At 35.1% G+C, this 17,391-nt stretch overlaps 1 protein-coding gene across 1 annotated transcript in view; it reads right to left on the bottom strand.

Moving 5' to 3' along the window:
* Positions 1-17,391, bottom strand: part of LOC150105837 (uncharacterized) — a 138,675-nt gene that overhangs the window by 107,790 nt on the left and 13,494 nt on the right. The gene's annotated exons all lie outside the window — the stretch shown is intronic.

Raw genomic sequence — 17,391 nt, 5'->3', positions numbered from 1 at the left:
AGTAAGAATTTGGTCGATGGCATATGTTGGGAAGGGTGGTAATGTGACTGTTTATGTAAATACCTACCAGTATGAGTGAGTTTTTTCAGACAGAGATGGATAATGAGCCATTAGGAAGTCGTGTCACTAGTGTATCCACAAAGGGGAAACTATTGTTACTTTCTTTTTCTATGGTTAAGTTTACAATTTTAATTGTTTCTACAATTACTTGGTATAGTGCTGTATGCTTGTTACAGTTATTGTGGTCTGAATTAGATGTATTTTTTCTTCTAGGTGTTAGTTATACTGTTAAGCTTTATTATGAAGTCATCAAGGATCGTCAACCATCAGCAGCATGCAAAGGTGAATGGCAATGCTTTAATTATTTCCTGAAATGTATTTTTAACTTGTGACAGCTATAATCTTACCTTTCTTGGCATAAAAAATTTTGCAAAATGTGTTGCAAATTTAAGCTATCATAAAATACCATTCCTATATTTCAGGAGTCATACTAGACTGTCCTTAAGAATTCTTGCATTCTTTCAAAAAAGATATCAGTGAATCTTTCTCACTAATTTACCTCATTCTCTTTCATACAATTCAATTTATGCAACATTCTTTTACAGAAATTTTTGTGAATACTGTTCATTTATAATGACATTATAAATGAGCAGGAAAGAAGAAGTCCATTGATTAGCCACTAATAATTTATGGTAGTTGATTGACTATTCTTTTCAACCTATTCCTACTATATCATACTCTTTCCAACACAGTCTCAATCCCAGATAAGTTAAGTCACAGGTGGTCTTCATGACAAACCATTTTTCTGAGAAAGATTTTTCCCTAATATATTACAAAAGCATGACATTTTACAAAATGAAATGATTAGCTTTCTATACTATCCACACAACAGTGATATTCTATAGATTTTGCACAGATTATAACCCTGATGCAGAATATCTTTTGTAGCCTCTCATTTGTGTGTGTGTGTGTGTGTGTGTGTGTGTGTGAGAGGATATTAAAAACACTGGCAGGATTTTTAATCACTACCCTTGAAGAATATTCTATTGAATTTTTTATTATTAATGCAAAATCAAAATACAATAAAAGTAAAAAACTATAATCTGCAATATAACAGATTCTAGTTAATTGAGAAGGTTTATTTTTCACTTGGTTAGAGTATAATAAATTTAGTTTAATCCTTTATCCAAGTGTGAGCAAACAAAGTTTGCGCCTGAAAGTATCCTCAGGACTGGGGTAAGGTGGTACAACACCCTGCACTCCTTGCAAAGGTGGAGCAAACTACCAACACTCCTATCTATCCCTTAATGCAAAACATTAGACATATCTGCAAGGAGATGTGTTTTGCATTATGGGAGATACTGAGATAGGAGTATTGGTAGCTTGCTCCGCCTTTGCAAGGAGTGCCCTGGTGTTGTACCACTTTACCCCAGTCCTGAAAATACTTTCAGGCGCAAACTTTGTTTGCTCATACTTGGATAAAGGATTAAACTAAATTTATTATAAGTTAATTGAGACACACTAGGAGCAGAACATTTTAGCCCAATTAAGTGAAGGATAAACTTAAAAAGTAGAAAACAAAAGACAAAGCAATGGTACAGATCATTTCCCATACATGATACTAATACTATAGAGTGATCAACCAACCTCATGTGTATGAGTCCCAGCATAAGAAAAAAAAAGATCAGAGAAAAATATTATTGCTAAAAAACAATTCCAGTTTATGCAATAAACAATCATTATCACCGTCAAATTCCTAATATGTATCCTCAAAAGGTATACAGAAATTTGATGGTTATTGTTTAGTACATGCATTAATTTCCATACAAAACACTGATATGTGTGTGTATACAAACAAGCATGATGTATATAATTCCAAAAAGTTAATTATATCTCAGGAATTTATCAAATATACCCTGATGTGTTGCTGGGCCAACTGCAAATGAACAGAATCAGCAAAGATCAAGGAATGCTTACACTGCCTTTATGCATGAAACAGAATTACTCAGGTTCGAGGTGCATTAACTTCATTGCTTTCTTGTGTTCTATTTATCCCTCTTGGTGTTTTGCTGCAATCTGTTCATCAATTGCATAATTGTGATCTTTATTTTCATTGTAGCACTGAATGGTTTTGATTTTTTTGTTTTTATGCAACTTCCACTCACAAAAGGTTGTAATCACACAGCACATTACCATGGGTAGGCTAAGGATTTTTTTTCTATTTTTATTAATTTATATATACTATTATTATTATGGGCTACTCCAAGGAGTCCTTAGACTCATTTAGGGAGGCCCTAATCCACAACAAACTCTGGCAACCTACTCCACTCAATCACTACTCTCCAAGCAAAACACCTGGTTCTAACTACACTCTTCCTTAGTTTCATGGATGGCCTTTAGTTGTCCTACCACCAGACCTGTTCTGAAAAATTTTCTCTGAATTAACCTTGTAAAAAACCCCTCAGTAATTTCTTTATCTTAATCATATCACCCCTTTTCTGCTTATCAACCAGTTTCTGTAACCCACAAATCTTAAACCTGTTCTCGTAAGGTTCATTCCATAGACCTGCTACCATCTTGGTCACTCGCCTCTGGATCCTCTCCACCTGCTCTTCTCCCATCACCAAGAAACCCTGGTGTCCAGATCTGTGCACAGTAGTCACGATGGGGTCTTATTGAGGCTCAATATAGTGGAACAATAACCTGCTTGACTCTGATCGTCAAAGTATTCTTCAGTAACCAAGTAATCTGATGAGCTGCTTTAGCCACTTTTGCTATGTGCACCCTAAACTTTAACTCCCTATCACTAACACTCAAAAGTCTCTGGCTTCATCAATTTCCTGGAGTATAGTTCCTCACAATGTGATATGCAGCTGGTAATCTTTTTACTGCAAAATGCATAACCTTACACTTTGCCACATTAAACCAACATTGATTCTCCTTTGCCCAGTCTGCCAATCTATCCAAATCATCCTACAAAATTTAAACATCTGTATATACTATTGCTTTACCCTACTTTGCATTATCGGCAAATAATTGAACAGTTCCTCTCAGATCTTTTCCTAAATTGTTAATGTACAAATTAAACAGCAGCAGTCCTAGAACAGAACCTTGCAGCATGCCACTAGTCATAGGCCTTCTTTTGGACTCTACTCCTGAATAGCCTGGTCTATCCATAAAACTAGAGTGTTTTATTTCTAACCCAGCTCTCAAATCCACAAGTTAAAATTATTTTGCACACTGTCTTGTATATAGCTAGTTTAGTATTTTGACTAATTTCTCTCATATTCCAGATAAATTGACTGACTGACTGAAAAGATAGAAGTGGTGTACATGAAAGAAAATGAAAATGAAAGCCGGAGAAACTGAGGGAGTGAAAGAAATGGAAATGAAAGATAGATAAACTAACTTTCACTTCTACATGCAAGAATGTAGAAGTGAAAGTTATGATAAGAGAGTGGAAATAAAATATGAGATATATATATATATATGAAAGTACAATGAGATGTGTATGAGATTATATATGAATGTGGAGTGATGTTAGACATCTAGTGGAAACTAATGAAAGTGTGCAAGAGAATAGAATGAAAGAAAAAAGAGTTAAAGTGGTGATGAGCGATTCCAGGATAGTAGTATGTGGAGATTCCATAGTTAGAGGACTAGTTACTGAGAGAGTCAATAAGGTCTGCTATCCAGGAAGGAGAATGAGTAGGATAATTAAGGCACTGGACATGAGGAAGAAATGAGCAAGAGAGTTAGTCATGATTGTGGGAACAAATAATCTAAGTGGACATGATGTGATGTGAGGTTGAATATCAGGAGGAAACTGAGAAGAGTGAAAGATAACAGTGTAGTAGGAAAGCTTGTCAGTGTTGACAAGGAATGAGTCGTGACAGAGAGCTAAAATCATGAATGGTATGCTAGCAGAGCTGTGTGAGGAGAAGGGAGCACAGTTTGTGGATGTATGGCATGTGTTTGAGGGAAGAATGAAATTATGGGTTGCATTTGAATGGCTTTGGAGTGAAGTGTTGCTGGATAAAAGTAATGCGTGCAAGAGATCAGAAGAAAGAGATGAAGGAAAAAATCTGCAGAGTGGTATTGAAGAAACAAAAGTACTAGGCAGTGGAAATAGTAGTAGTGTGAGAGATGAAGAAAGAACAGGAATGCAAGAAGAACAGGGAAATTGGGGGGGGGGGGGAGCCTGGATGGACAGGGAGACATGGCATAGAGAGAGTGGATGTGTGTATGAAGATGGAGTATATTGAGATGTGAGTGAGGAAGTTGAGACTGAGAATATATATATATGTGGTAAGAAAGGTGATTGGGAAGGCGTGGAGATAGTAGCTTGGATAGGACTGGTTATAGACCCAAAAATGAATTACTGTGTTTGTTTACAAATACCAGAAGTATCAGAAATAAGGGAGATGAATATCAGTTTCCTCCTGATATTCATCCTCACATCACATCATGTCCACTTAGATTATTTGTCCCCACAATCATGACTAACTCTCTTGCTCATTTCTTCCTCATGTCCAGTGCCTTAATTATCCTACTCATTCTCCTTCCTGGATAGCAGACCTTATTGACTCTCTCAGTAACTAGTCCTCTAACTATGGAATCTCCACATGCTACTATCCTAGAATTGCTCATCACCTCTTTAACTCTTTTTTCTTTCATTCTATTCTCTTGCACACTTTCATTAGTTTCCACTAGATGTCTAACATCACTCTGCATTCATATATAATCTCATACACATCTCATTGTACTTTCATATATATATATCTCATTTATATTTTATTTCCACTCTCTTATCATAACTTTCACTTCTACATTCTTGCATGTAGAAGTGAAAGTTAGTTTATTTAGCTTTCATTTCCATTTCTTTCACTCCCTCAGTTTCACTGATTGAGTTTATTCACCCCAAAATCACTGGAATAAGTGAAACATGATTGAATGAAGATGATATTCTAACAAGAATAGAAATGGAAGAATACAGTATTTTCACGAGGATAGAAAGGACAAGAAGGGAGGGAGGAGTGCTGTTGATAGCAGGGGAATTATGTCCACATAAGGTAGACATGAAAGAGAGAAATAGTGGCAATGGAACATCATGGAGGTTGACAGGAAGATATATTTAGTTGGATGTTTCTATAAGCCCAGGTATGTGGAGGGTGGTGATGAAGAAATGTATAAACAACTTGAAAGTCATTTGTCTGCTTCTTTCATCAGCAGATCTTCAAACTGAAGGGGGGGGGGTGCAATACCAGCCAAAGTATACAGGTCTTTTAGTGGTGTTGGTTTCAGGCATCCTGTAATTAAACAACAGCTTTCATTCAATGCTGGATCAAGTTTTTCAGCATGGCAGGATCTGGACCATACCAGGTAGGCATATTCAGAAGAATAGCAAAGGGCCAAGGCAGAAGATCTCAGTATGTTAGGGTCTGTGCCCCATTTGGAGGAGGTAAGCTTTCTTAGTATTTTAAGTAACTCTTGTTCTGGCTCCTCTAATCCTTTATACTCTAAATAAATCCATTACAAGTCTGCAGGATTTGCTGACTAAATTGGATAACTGCTGTAATAAATTTGGTATGAAAATTAGCAATAAAAACTGAAAATAGGCAGAATTGAAAACATCAATTTTATCCTGATTGGAAAACATATAGAATAAGTAAAACATTTCAGGTATTTAGGCACAAATTTTTTATCGAAGATAACAAACTAAATATGGAAATACACAACAGAATAACAGTGGAGATAATGTGCACTCTTGTCTCACACCCAATTTAACATCAAATCATCTTCCTGTCAATCTTTCAATTCTAACTGCTGCCAAATGTAATGTCCCATTTACACTATATAACTGTAGTGTTTTGAACAGATTTCTCTTGGCATCTTGTCATATGCTTTTTGAGTTCTATAAAATGTAAATAAAAATTATTATTGTACAAGCACCTTCATGGAGTCTAATGACTCATCGCAGGAGATCCAAACTATCCACACAATCTAGCATACCTTTCCTTGAACCGCACTAAGACAGACAAAGTACTCACAACTGACTCCGGCACAGATTCCACTCATTCACAACTCTCCAAGAAAAAAAAAAAAAATCAAGTCCTCACACCACTACTAACAACACCTTTCAAGGATAACCTCTTGTTTTCTGGCTCCTCTAGCCAAGTGCTGAAACATTTTTCCTGCATTAATCCTATAAAACCCTTTAAGCAACTTAAATGTTTCTATCATTATATCCTCTTTTTTTCCTAGCAACCAACTTCTGCAATCCACACACTTTTTATCTATCCTCATAGAAAATGTTCCACAGACCACTCGCTATCTTGATCACTTGCCTCTCGATCTTCTCCACCACTTTCTCACCCCCAAGAATGCCAGGAGACCAGACCAGACCTGAGCACAGTAATCCAGATGTGATTGTATCAAGACTTTTACAAAGAGCAATAACATAATACTCTTATGGGCTACCTCAGCAATATGTCATCTAAACTTTAACTGTCTATCTACCACCACTCCTACATCTCTAGCTTCATCTATTTCCTGGAGTACAGTTCCATTACTGTGGTACACCCGCTTGTAATCTATTTATTCCAAAATGCATAACTATATTTCTCCACATTAAATTGACACCCATTATCTTTTGCCCATACTGACAGCTTATTTAAATCATTATGTAAGCTATCCACATCACCCCTTGATTAACTATTATTCTACCTAATTTTGCATCATCAGCAAACAACTGAATATGTCCTTTCAGGTTATTTCCTATAACATTTATATACAAATTATTTGTATATTTGAACCTTGCAGAGCAGCACTAGTCACTTGTTTTGCCTTGATTCTGCCCCTCCATATATCACTTTTTGATATCTGTCCAGCAGCCACCCTCTTATCCATCCCCATTTGTCCTAATCTTCATAATTTGTAAGATCTTCTACAACTACTATCCACTAATTCTTGGTGAACCTTCCTAAAGAAGTGAAGCACTTCAGCATTTGAGCACAATTTTTAGTGAAGATGCAAATTAAATAGGAAATAGCTAACAGAATACGCAAAGCTAGTGCAATGAGTCAGGTGAATAAATTTATATGGAATAAAAAAGAAATTAGCTAAGGTACCACATAGTAATATACAAATGTTAAAACCAGTTTTAACTTATGTGAAAGTTGGGCTAGAAATGAAACAGTTGATAAGAGTATATAGAGTACTAATGGCAAAATCATTAAAAATGAAATTGTCTGAATTAATTATTTATTTATCGTATGGCATATACATATGGTTAAAAGGAAATAAAATAAAATACATATGAATATAGATAAGATACAATATATAAAATTATAAATAAGAAGTAAAACATAAACAAGCAGATAAAATACAGGTGTTAAATATATGACAAGCGTCAAGCAAAAATGTAGTCGTATTTTTACATTTAGATTTTTAATCCAATTGATTGCCTCTTGGGGATAGGTCAAAAATGTCCTTTAGTTCACCTGGAAATGCCACTAACTCATATTCCTGTGAGTTAGCAGCATATCCATTGGTTTGGGTCTCGGCTCCACAAGGGCAGTGGGGATTCGGTATCTTTCCCCATTTTGATAGTAAGTCTCTGCATACACCATGACCTGTGCAGATCCTGTTAGCAGTCTTCCATATGTTCCTAGGCAGGTTAAATCTAGATGGTTTTCGAAGAATATTTATGTAGCTACAGACTTCAGGTGATATTGCTCGAGTCCACAGTGTATTCAACTTATTCATCAAGCTGGCATTCTGACTGAGAAGATTACAGGCATTTTTAATGGCAGGTCTTCTGGATTTTAATTTATCAGATAAAGCATCTGGAATAAACTCATGTATTGGGAGATTTTGGTTATTTAGGATTCTTTTATATTCACGAAGCAGAGCTTCCTGTTGTCGCAATTCTGGAGAAAGAATATGGCTCAGAATGGGGAGCCATTGTAAGGGTGTGTTTCTGATACAGCCCATTATTAAGCACATAGTGAGATTAAGTTGAGCATCTAATTTGTTGACAGTGGCATCATACTCTGCTGCGCTGTAGACTAGTCCCAAAGCAGTGCACTGTAGAGTTGTGGCACTTGAGCCCCATGTAGAAATGCAGAGCTTCTGAACTATATTATTTCCAGTACATACTTTAGCAGCGATATTAATCATATGTTGCTTATATGACAGAGTTCTATCCAAAGTTATCCCCAAGTATTTAGGTGTCGGATTAAATGAGATTAATGTCCCATCAACATATATCTCTGGTTTTTGATTTGCAAGTCTGTTATTAAGGTGAAAACAAGAACATTCAGTTTTACCAGGATTTGGTGTTAATCTCCATTTTTTGTAGAACTGCCATAAGGCATTTATCAATATTTCTTCAGTTCTTTCTATATATTTTTATCACTGATTACCAAAGCTAAATCATCTGCATAAGCAAACTTTCTACTAACTGTTTCAGGGATGTCTGCGATGTAAAGACTGAAAAGCAGTGGTGCTAGCAATTGTCAGAAAGAAATGTAACATTAACATTCAAGAATATGTGAATTGAGTTAGGGTGGTTACTTAAACAGGATAGCATAAGATCAGTAGTGACTTAAAAAAAACAAAGGTAAAATTAACACAAATAACAGATTAATTTATAAGAAAAGATATAATGAAATGATAATTACAGAAAAAATAATCTGTTATAGTTATATGAATGAAAATAAATATTTATATGCAGCAGTTAACCTTGTGCCCATAAGTTTTTTTTTTTTTTTTTTTAAATATATGCATCCCAAAAGTGTTTGTAAATCTATAGCACACCAGGAGTCAGATCAGTTTGAAAGCACCAGTTCTCATCTAATCAATGGAGTTAATAAGAGTTCAGTTAGTGGGAGGGCACTACATAAGAATACTGGATGCTGCATTAGCATAATAATTTTAGATAAATTTCCTTACCAAGTATGAGACCACTATCCTCCTTAATGGGAGCCTGGAATGGTTTTTAAAAAATTCCATATCTGGTCTATAGAGCAGAGTTTCAAAAACAAAATAAACAAAATATATATAAAAATTAATTTAAAAACTTTTTAGCCCACCCATGATATTCATGTACTATAGATTTATGGAAAAAAAAAAAACTTTAATGAGCAACAAAACATCCCAAAAATCTGTGCACAAAAGGTTAGTTAGTTATAAGCAGAGTTCTGCTCTAATCTAACATGATACATTTTCAGATCACTACTTCATGCCTCCAATAATCATGGTAGTGGTCTTATACCAGTGGTGAAAACCATTTATCAAATAAAAATACTTACAACAACCATGCCACAAAAGAATTTGAATCCATAGCAAGTAGAGACACTACACAGACTAGTCAACTAAGCAGGTGGTGCATGAATGTCCAATCCAAATCATTAGTCAAGTTACATGCCCATGGAATAAAGTGTGTTCAAGGGAAGCATAAGATCGGCACAATTAATGGAGACAATTTTTCAAAATGGAGAGATATTAACTAGGTCAGAAGACTGATATCCAAACTGCAAAATGTTTTGAGTTCTTTTTCTCTAATCAGGCAAAAAACAGGAAAATTGACTAGAGAACACACAATTAACAGACATAATATAATTGTCTCATAGTTTTCAATACTCAGGTCATAATCAAGTTAAACTGTTGCTTGCAAAAAATCAAGGCAGGCAGTATATATCAAGTACATGTATGGTAGGAATAGGTCTATTATTATCATTGATACAGAAGTTTAACTAGGTGCCAAGTTAGCATTTTTTTTGTTTTTGGCTCTCCTTTATATCAGAGAGTTTCCCAAACTTTCAATACTTTTAAAAATTTTAGTAAGACTGCCATATCCCCTCTGAGACCAAGACAATTTATAAGAAATTATAATAATATGATATAGTCTGGGTGATTTAGGTCCACTGGTTCATCGGGGCAGCCATTTTATTTGGACAAAGTCTAGGTTTTTGCTTTGTTTATTTGAGACACGTTGCTGTTTAATTGGACCATCCAGCAACTTCTACCACATGGAATGTTAGAAAAAATTATGTAATCTTGCTTTAAATCGGGCAAGTTTATCATCACACTGGCCAGTTCCCCGTGTTGTAATCATGTGACACTGTTTGGATAAAAGAAAGCAATGGATTGTGTAATGCATTATGGCATTCAAATATGTGAGATTACGAGTTCAATACTGTTCCAACAAAAAATGCATTGATATTTGATTTTTTTAAGAAATGGCTTATGAGCTGGGATATAGAATTATAATGGAAATATACATATATATAAAATTACTGGTTCTTGAGTTACTAAGGGGGGTGAGTAAAAAAGTTAATCTTCTACAAGCAATACAGTTTATAGCTGATAGTTAGCTTGGAATAAGCAAAAGACCATTCAAAACTGTTTTGTTCACTGTGCTTTTAAGCAATCCATCATGGTTATGCCAGATACAGCTGAAAGTGAAAATTACATCTTATTAGAAGTAAACCACATCAGAAACTATGAAGAATTTGCATTTAATGAATGAGTCTTCAAAATTGTGAAGGAAAATTCAGCAAAACATCAGAAGAACAGGAAAGTTATGAGGATGACACAGCTGAGCTAGAAAATAAATTTTCTAGCAGTCTGCCAACACAGACTGCTAGAAAATTTATTGCTGGATTACAGCTATTTCATGCAGGCAGGCAATACTATATCTGCCTTATTTTTGTTCAGTTGCAGTCAATAAAAAAAAAATGACATACTACATTCAATCGATTCCTAGAATGTCATTAACTGTTAAGAACTGCATGCAAATCTAATGTGTATGAATAAAATTATTTTTATGGTAAATATTTTATTTTAATTAAAGTCAGTTGTATAAGTTTATAAGTCAGTAATTTTGCTAGTCAATAAACTTGTTTAAATTTGTATTTTTTTTCTATGTGCATATACCTTTTTAAACTTTTTATGTGCAACTTCATGTAACTGGGGTGCCACTTAACTGAATTACTGTATTTTATTCAAACATAAATAATTATGAAATATTTACTTTATCATTTGCATTGTAATAAATTATTTAAAAAACAATTTTTTTAAATTTATTAAATACATTTGTTACATGAATTCAGTACATAACAGTAGAAACAAAAATTATAAAATTTAAATCTTCAATAATAAAAAAAGTTTAATGAAATGAATGAAATTCAAGAACAGTTTGAATTATGCAGTCAGAACACAATCATGCTGTCAATCAAACATGGCTCTAATTGAATTCAGTGATGAATGCAATCTTTTGTTTAAAACTTCTTTTAGATTTTTTAGTTAAACATTTAGTTTAAGATTTTTTAGTTTAAGTTTTTAAAACTTCTTTTAGTTTAATCTTGGAGGGGGCCAAGTACTCAAGATTTAATCTGTGTGTGTGGTGGTGGTGGGGGGGGACGAGCACTCATGATTTAATCTTGGGGAGGCCGAGTTGAGTAGACGATTTGAGAATACACACACTACGCATTGCATACAATCTATGAGTGAGCATCTGCAGTGATCGCCAATACATGATACCTGTGATCTCTGGCGGCTCAAGCAAACAAAGTATCACCCAAGCACTAATTCGTTCGCCTTGCGGCAAACGAAGACCATGATTACTGAGAGTCAGAGGGTATTCTCACCTTATGTGACTGCTAATTCATAAGTAGCATAGAAATAGAAGACACGACACAATATAAATTTAAAAAAAAGAAGAATTTTAATTAGGAAAAGATTTTTAGAAATGTTTCTAGTCTTTTTTTCCTTTTTCTTTATTGGGGGGGGGGGCAGGGCCCCTTGCCCCCTCCCTGGGTGCACTGATGATGTGGTGACAAATATATAAAAGTAAAAAAAAAAAAAAAAAAAAAAGATAATAAAAAATAGAAAAGATACCTCATACAACCAGAGATCTTTCACATATCCCTGGGGCATGCATACCACACTTTAATGAAACGCTGCTCTAGATGTAAAAGAAACAAAGTGATGCAAAGAGATCTAAACACAACTATCATTTAGATATGAGAAACTTTTTTTCACTTTTGCCATATCTGAATTTGTTAACGATATTTTTCAGGTGTTGAGCGTCACTACAGGCAAGGAGGAATGCTCTAAAAATCTTACATTCAACTAGGTAGAATGTAAGAATGTTTTTTTTTTGGGGGGGGGGGGTCTACATGTGCAATGTATATTGAAAGTTTACTGCATTCAACATCCTAAAAGAGTTAAAGAAGTCCTTCATCATGTATTAAGCATGTGTATGTACTTCAGTATTTTATTTAGCATTTTTAATCCTGGTAGTTTCCATTTTGTGCAACATTTGAATTTTATGAATCTGGTGACTTTTTTTTTTGAAAAAACAATCACCAGAGTTGCCATAGTTTGGAAATTATCCCATATTCAGCATATCTTCAGAAAAGTCTATAACAGTGATGATTCCCAATCATGGAATATAAATATACTGCTCAGGTCTCAATAACTAACAAATTCAATCAAAGGAATAAAAAAAAATACTGTTAAATATCAGCTTATGTAGGACTACAAAGATGACTAACCCTGGGAACCAGCAGTCTGTACAATCCAAACTATCAGTGTACTACTCTAACTTGAATCTTTTCCAAAATAATGGACAAATCCATTAGCATTCCACTTCTACAAATCTAGAAAATTCTTGCTAATCAGCAGTTATTCTTACTTCTTTCTCTCTCTCTCTCTAGCAGGTATTTCTGTATCAAACTGGTCAGGGAATACTGCTATGCCTAGCAATATAACAGATGTCTATGAAAATTATGGACAATTTACTGAAATTCATCACCAAAACAACATCTGAGGTACAAATATTAATTAGATTCTACCTATTGCTTTATAGCAATAGGTAGAATATATTGTGGAAGAATAACTTTAGTGAATGCAAACAGCACCCTTCTAGATGAGATTTCTACCTCCTTTCTATGGTCTGATCCAAGCACTTTCTCTGATCAAATAACTGAAATTATTTTTATTGGAATGAGTACCTTTATTCCTCACTCCACTTGAGAGTCCTGTCTGTCCCATTCAAAAACTGATTCCCCAATAAAGGCAATGCACACCAAGTCAAAATTCAGCATACATTAATGGCTCAAGTTAGAAACTCAGGCTTCTCGCTCAGCTTATGCTACAACCTGTTAAAAAACATGCAAACTATTATTATCAGAGACCTTCAAGGAATCATTGCATACACCTAGTGTCATACTTCTCTTAAACTCATTCACATTGAATGCACTCGTCACTTCAACAGGCAAATTGTTACACTCACTCATTCTGTGAGAGTAAAATCTAGCTCTCACTACTTTCTTAACAACACACAAACTTAACTTCCTCTCTGTCCTCTCCCCACCTACCACATAATGCAAAATTTCATCCAGTGATAACCTATAACACCCTTTCACAAGTTTATAGACCTCTATCATATCACTCCTCTTTCTCCTGTTTACCAGTGTCTGCAGTCCATATATCCTCAATCTATCCTCGTAATCTACATTCCAAAATTCTAATATCATCTTTGCTTCATTATTTCCTCTGTATCTCCTCTGTATGCTGTATTATCTCCTCCTTGTAAAATTTAATGTTAGCTTCAACATTGAAATTATCTTCTGAGTTATCCTTTGAACTTCAATTTCCTATCACCATAACTCCAAGATTCCTCATCAATTTGTTATAACATAATCCCACCAATATAATATGCTGGTGGAAATCTCATTATGTCAAAGTACATAACATTTAGACTTACTAACACTGAATTGACATTCACTGTCATTTATCCACAGTTCCAGGTTATTCAAATCATTCTGTATGGTTTGAATAACCTGATATTGTATATCAGTAACATCCCTGATTGCCCTGCCTATCTTTCTTTGCATCATCAGCAAACAAATGAACATTTTCTATCATCCTTCTCAATATCATTAATATACAGACTAAACAACAATGGTCCAAGGACTGATTCCTGGAGAACATGAATGACCACCTGAAATCTGGTATTCATACAAACCATATACCACTTTATGATACCTATCCATCTGCCACCCACTGTCAATATAACTGTTGACTTGCATTCCAATCCTGTATTCTCCAGGTTATGCAACAGCCTTTCATGTGGTATCTTATCAAATGCCTTGGACCATCATGCTGTTCTTTGCAAAGTATAACTTGTCTGTCAAATCCATTTCTGTATGTCAGTTCTCTTATTTAAAATCGTCATTGTCGCTCTAGAGATAATAGGTATGTAGTTAGAAACATTGGTTTTTGCACCACCCCTGTACAACAGAATTTCATATATTCTTTACATTCCTGTGGGATTTTTCCTGAGCTGAGGCAAGTTATACAAGCATGTCAAGGACAAGCCATTTCAGCTGAACATTCTTTTGGCACATGTGCTGATATGTTAACTGGCCCTGTTGCTGAAGTCATATCCAGTTTATGCAACAGCACTTGAACCTCATTATGATACGCTCTATTTCTTCATCCAGTATAATGGAAGCATTGTACAAGGCAACCTGAAAAATTTTATTGCTATGCTGCAAGTAAAAGAAAACAATGAATGTGGTTGATAGCTCTTAGTGAAGCAAGCACTCATTATTTGAACAATCTCATCTAGAAGGGTGCTGTTTGCATTCACTAAAGTTATTCTTCCACATTAATTGTTTTCTTTTAATTGCAGCATAGCAATAAAATTCTTTCAGGTTGCCTTTAGCCTACATGCTCAATTTCTTTTTATACTCTGATTTAACTTACCGTACAATACTCGTAACTTTTCTGACCTGTGCTTTTAATATTTCATAACTCCTCTCACTCTTATGTTCATGATGTTCTTTCTGCAGCATCATCATCCTCTTCTTATGGATCTCTTGTTTAATAAGGTTGCACATCCATTTCACTCCCACCCTATTTGTTATTCCAAATATAGAGACACATTCAGAGGATGCTTCATTTAAGCACCTTTTCCAAGCTTCCCATGCATTGCTGATATCCTTCCCATTCAGTAACTGATACAATGGGAACAAAGATAGTATTTGACATAATTTTTAGCTTTGTAGTTCAGCAAGTACAAATTAGGTTCTAATTAGGACAGCCAGTTAGCTGTCCTAATTGGAACCGCCATATAGTTAGCTACTTCACAGGACAGTACAACATGATCATGGATACCAACTGGTGGGAAAACAGTAATATTCTTAACTGAGACCAGTTCTGATGCTATGATAAAATCTAACACTTTGACCTCGAGTTCCTTCTTTCACATGCTGCTTCACAACAGTGTAATAAATTTTCCTTCATTCTTATCATGAAATTTCTACTCAAATCAATGTTTGGAAAATTTAAGTCACCCACAATGATTACTTACTCAGTACTAATCAGGGTAAACTGTTATAGATTTTAAGAAGCCAAGAAATTAAATTCTTAGTTTCATCCTTAATCCAAGTGTAAGCAAACAAAGCTTGTGCGTGAAGTCACTTCATGACTGGGCTACTTGTATATAGAGGTTGATGTCTTCACATCAATTGCCTTAGTATCCAATAACGCAGTGCACATATCCTTACAGACATGTTGAAACTGGTCTGGGTAATGGCCCTTCCCATAATGCATAGCACTATACATGTCCATAAAGATATGTGTGCTGCATTATAGGATACTAAGGCAACTGATGTGACGTCATCAGCCTCTATATATAAGTAGCCCAGTCATGAAGTGATTTTGATAAAGGTTGAAACCAAGAATTTAATTTCTTAGTGTCTTTAATTTACACACGGAACATTACTGCTTTCAAAAGTTTCTATCCTAAATGGACACAAATCATCTGATATCATTAGTAGTACCCACCCTCTCCTACCTCTTCTGTCCTTTCAAAAAAATACTATACTTTTTACAATTGATTCCAGTTACTATATGACTCTGATAGTTAGGTTTCAGTAATGCCAATAATCTTAGTCTAAAACATATTTACCAAAGTAAACTCTATCCCTTTGTTTCTGATGTTGCATTTGTGTATAGGCATCGATTATCTCTGGGCTTTTTCCCATACCTGCATCTACAATATGCTTGGTCCAATTATAAGGGCCAAATGCATTAAGCTTGCCTCCTGCTCAAATGTAAGACAAGCCTTCTGGTCACTTTTTTTGCTCAACTTGCCAAGGCTGTTGAGCAAAACTTCTGTCTTACAAAGTTTACTGCATCCCCCTTTTTATCCTGATGATGCAATGGTAACATCTCCTAAAGTATAAGGCAAACCTCTTGGCATAAAATATACTTAACAGTCTTAATAATAATAACTCTCCTGGTTTAGTGGTACCCTCCAGGTGTGCTAAAAATGTGTGCTCCACAATTAACACTCCGTTCTGTACCACTTATATAAGTTGTCATACACATCCTGAATTCACACAACAGCATGGAAGCAAGTCTTCATTCACTGCTTGTTTCTAAAAAAGGGGGATAAGTCAGCCATCAAAAACTATCATTTCATTCCCCTTACCTCAGTACTCTTGAAAGTGATGGAGAAAATCACCAACAAGCAGCTTCTTCACTACCTGGACACCATCAGTTAATTAGTTTATGATCATGTTTATGAATTTCACCATTCTCATTCCACATCAGACCTCTTCACTAACCACCTTTCACCAGAGACCATGGAAATATTTAAAAGATTCAGACCTTTGTGGTCACTCTTGATATTTTCAAGGCATGTAACCATGTCTGGCATCAAGGTCCTCTCACCATGCTACCATGTTATGATCTTCCCTCCTGCCTTTGTGAATGGTCAGCTTCCTCTCTGGTTATTCATTGCATGTGAAGGTGAATGACTTCCTATCATCAGATTTCTTTAGCAGTGTTGGTGTACCAGTATATACTCTTGACCACACTTTCTCCTGAATGAACTGAAGATCTTCAAAACAAATGTCAATGGTTTTTGAGGATGACACTGGTTTTGCCATTCTTAAGTGGGGTGAAGATAATCTAGTGAATTTCAATGCCATAAAATCACAGTCCTGTCTTATTATCCAGAAAAAAGATCCTACTTTACTCCCACTTACTTTTCATAACATTCTGATTTCCAGTCAAGATCAGTTTCCTCTTCTTGAGCTGACTTTCACATCTAGCTCATCTAGGCATATCACATTCATAGCCTACTCAGTCTTCAAAAAATTTTGTATTCTTTTTCATTCAAAACACCTCCTCAATCTAACATGTTATAAATTCCAAATCAGACTGGCCTCAGAATATTCTTCTCCCATTTAGGGTGGTGAACCCCAAACCTCTCCTATAGTTCCTGATTATATACAGAAGAGGACAATTTGTCTAATAGGTGACCTCCCTCCTCTTTCAGGGATTTCCTTTAGTTACTTTCCTGTA

Source organism: Typopeltis vanoorti, chromosome 6, assembly GCF_054136105.1.
Source record: "Typopeltis vanoorti isolate ZY-2024b chromosome 6, IOZ_Tvanoo_1.0, whole genome shotgun sequence".
Classification (NCBI taxonomy): Eukaryota; Metazoa; Arthropoda; class Arachnida; order Uropygi; family Thelyphonidae; genus Typopeltis; species Typopeltis vanoorti.
Note: the sequence above shows the minus strand (reverse complement) of the source record. Positions and strands in the feature narration are given on the sequence as shown.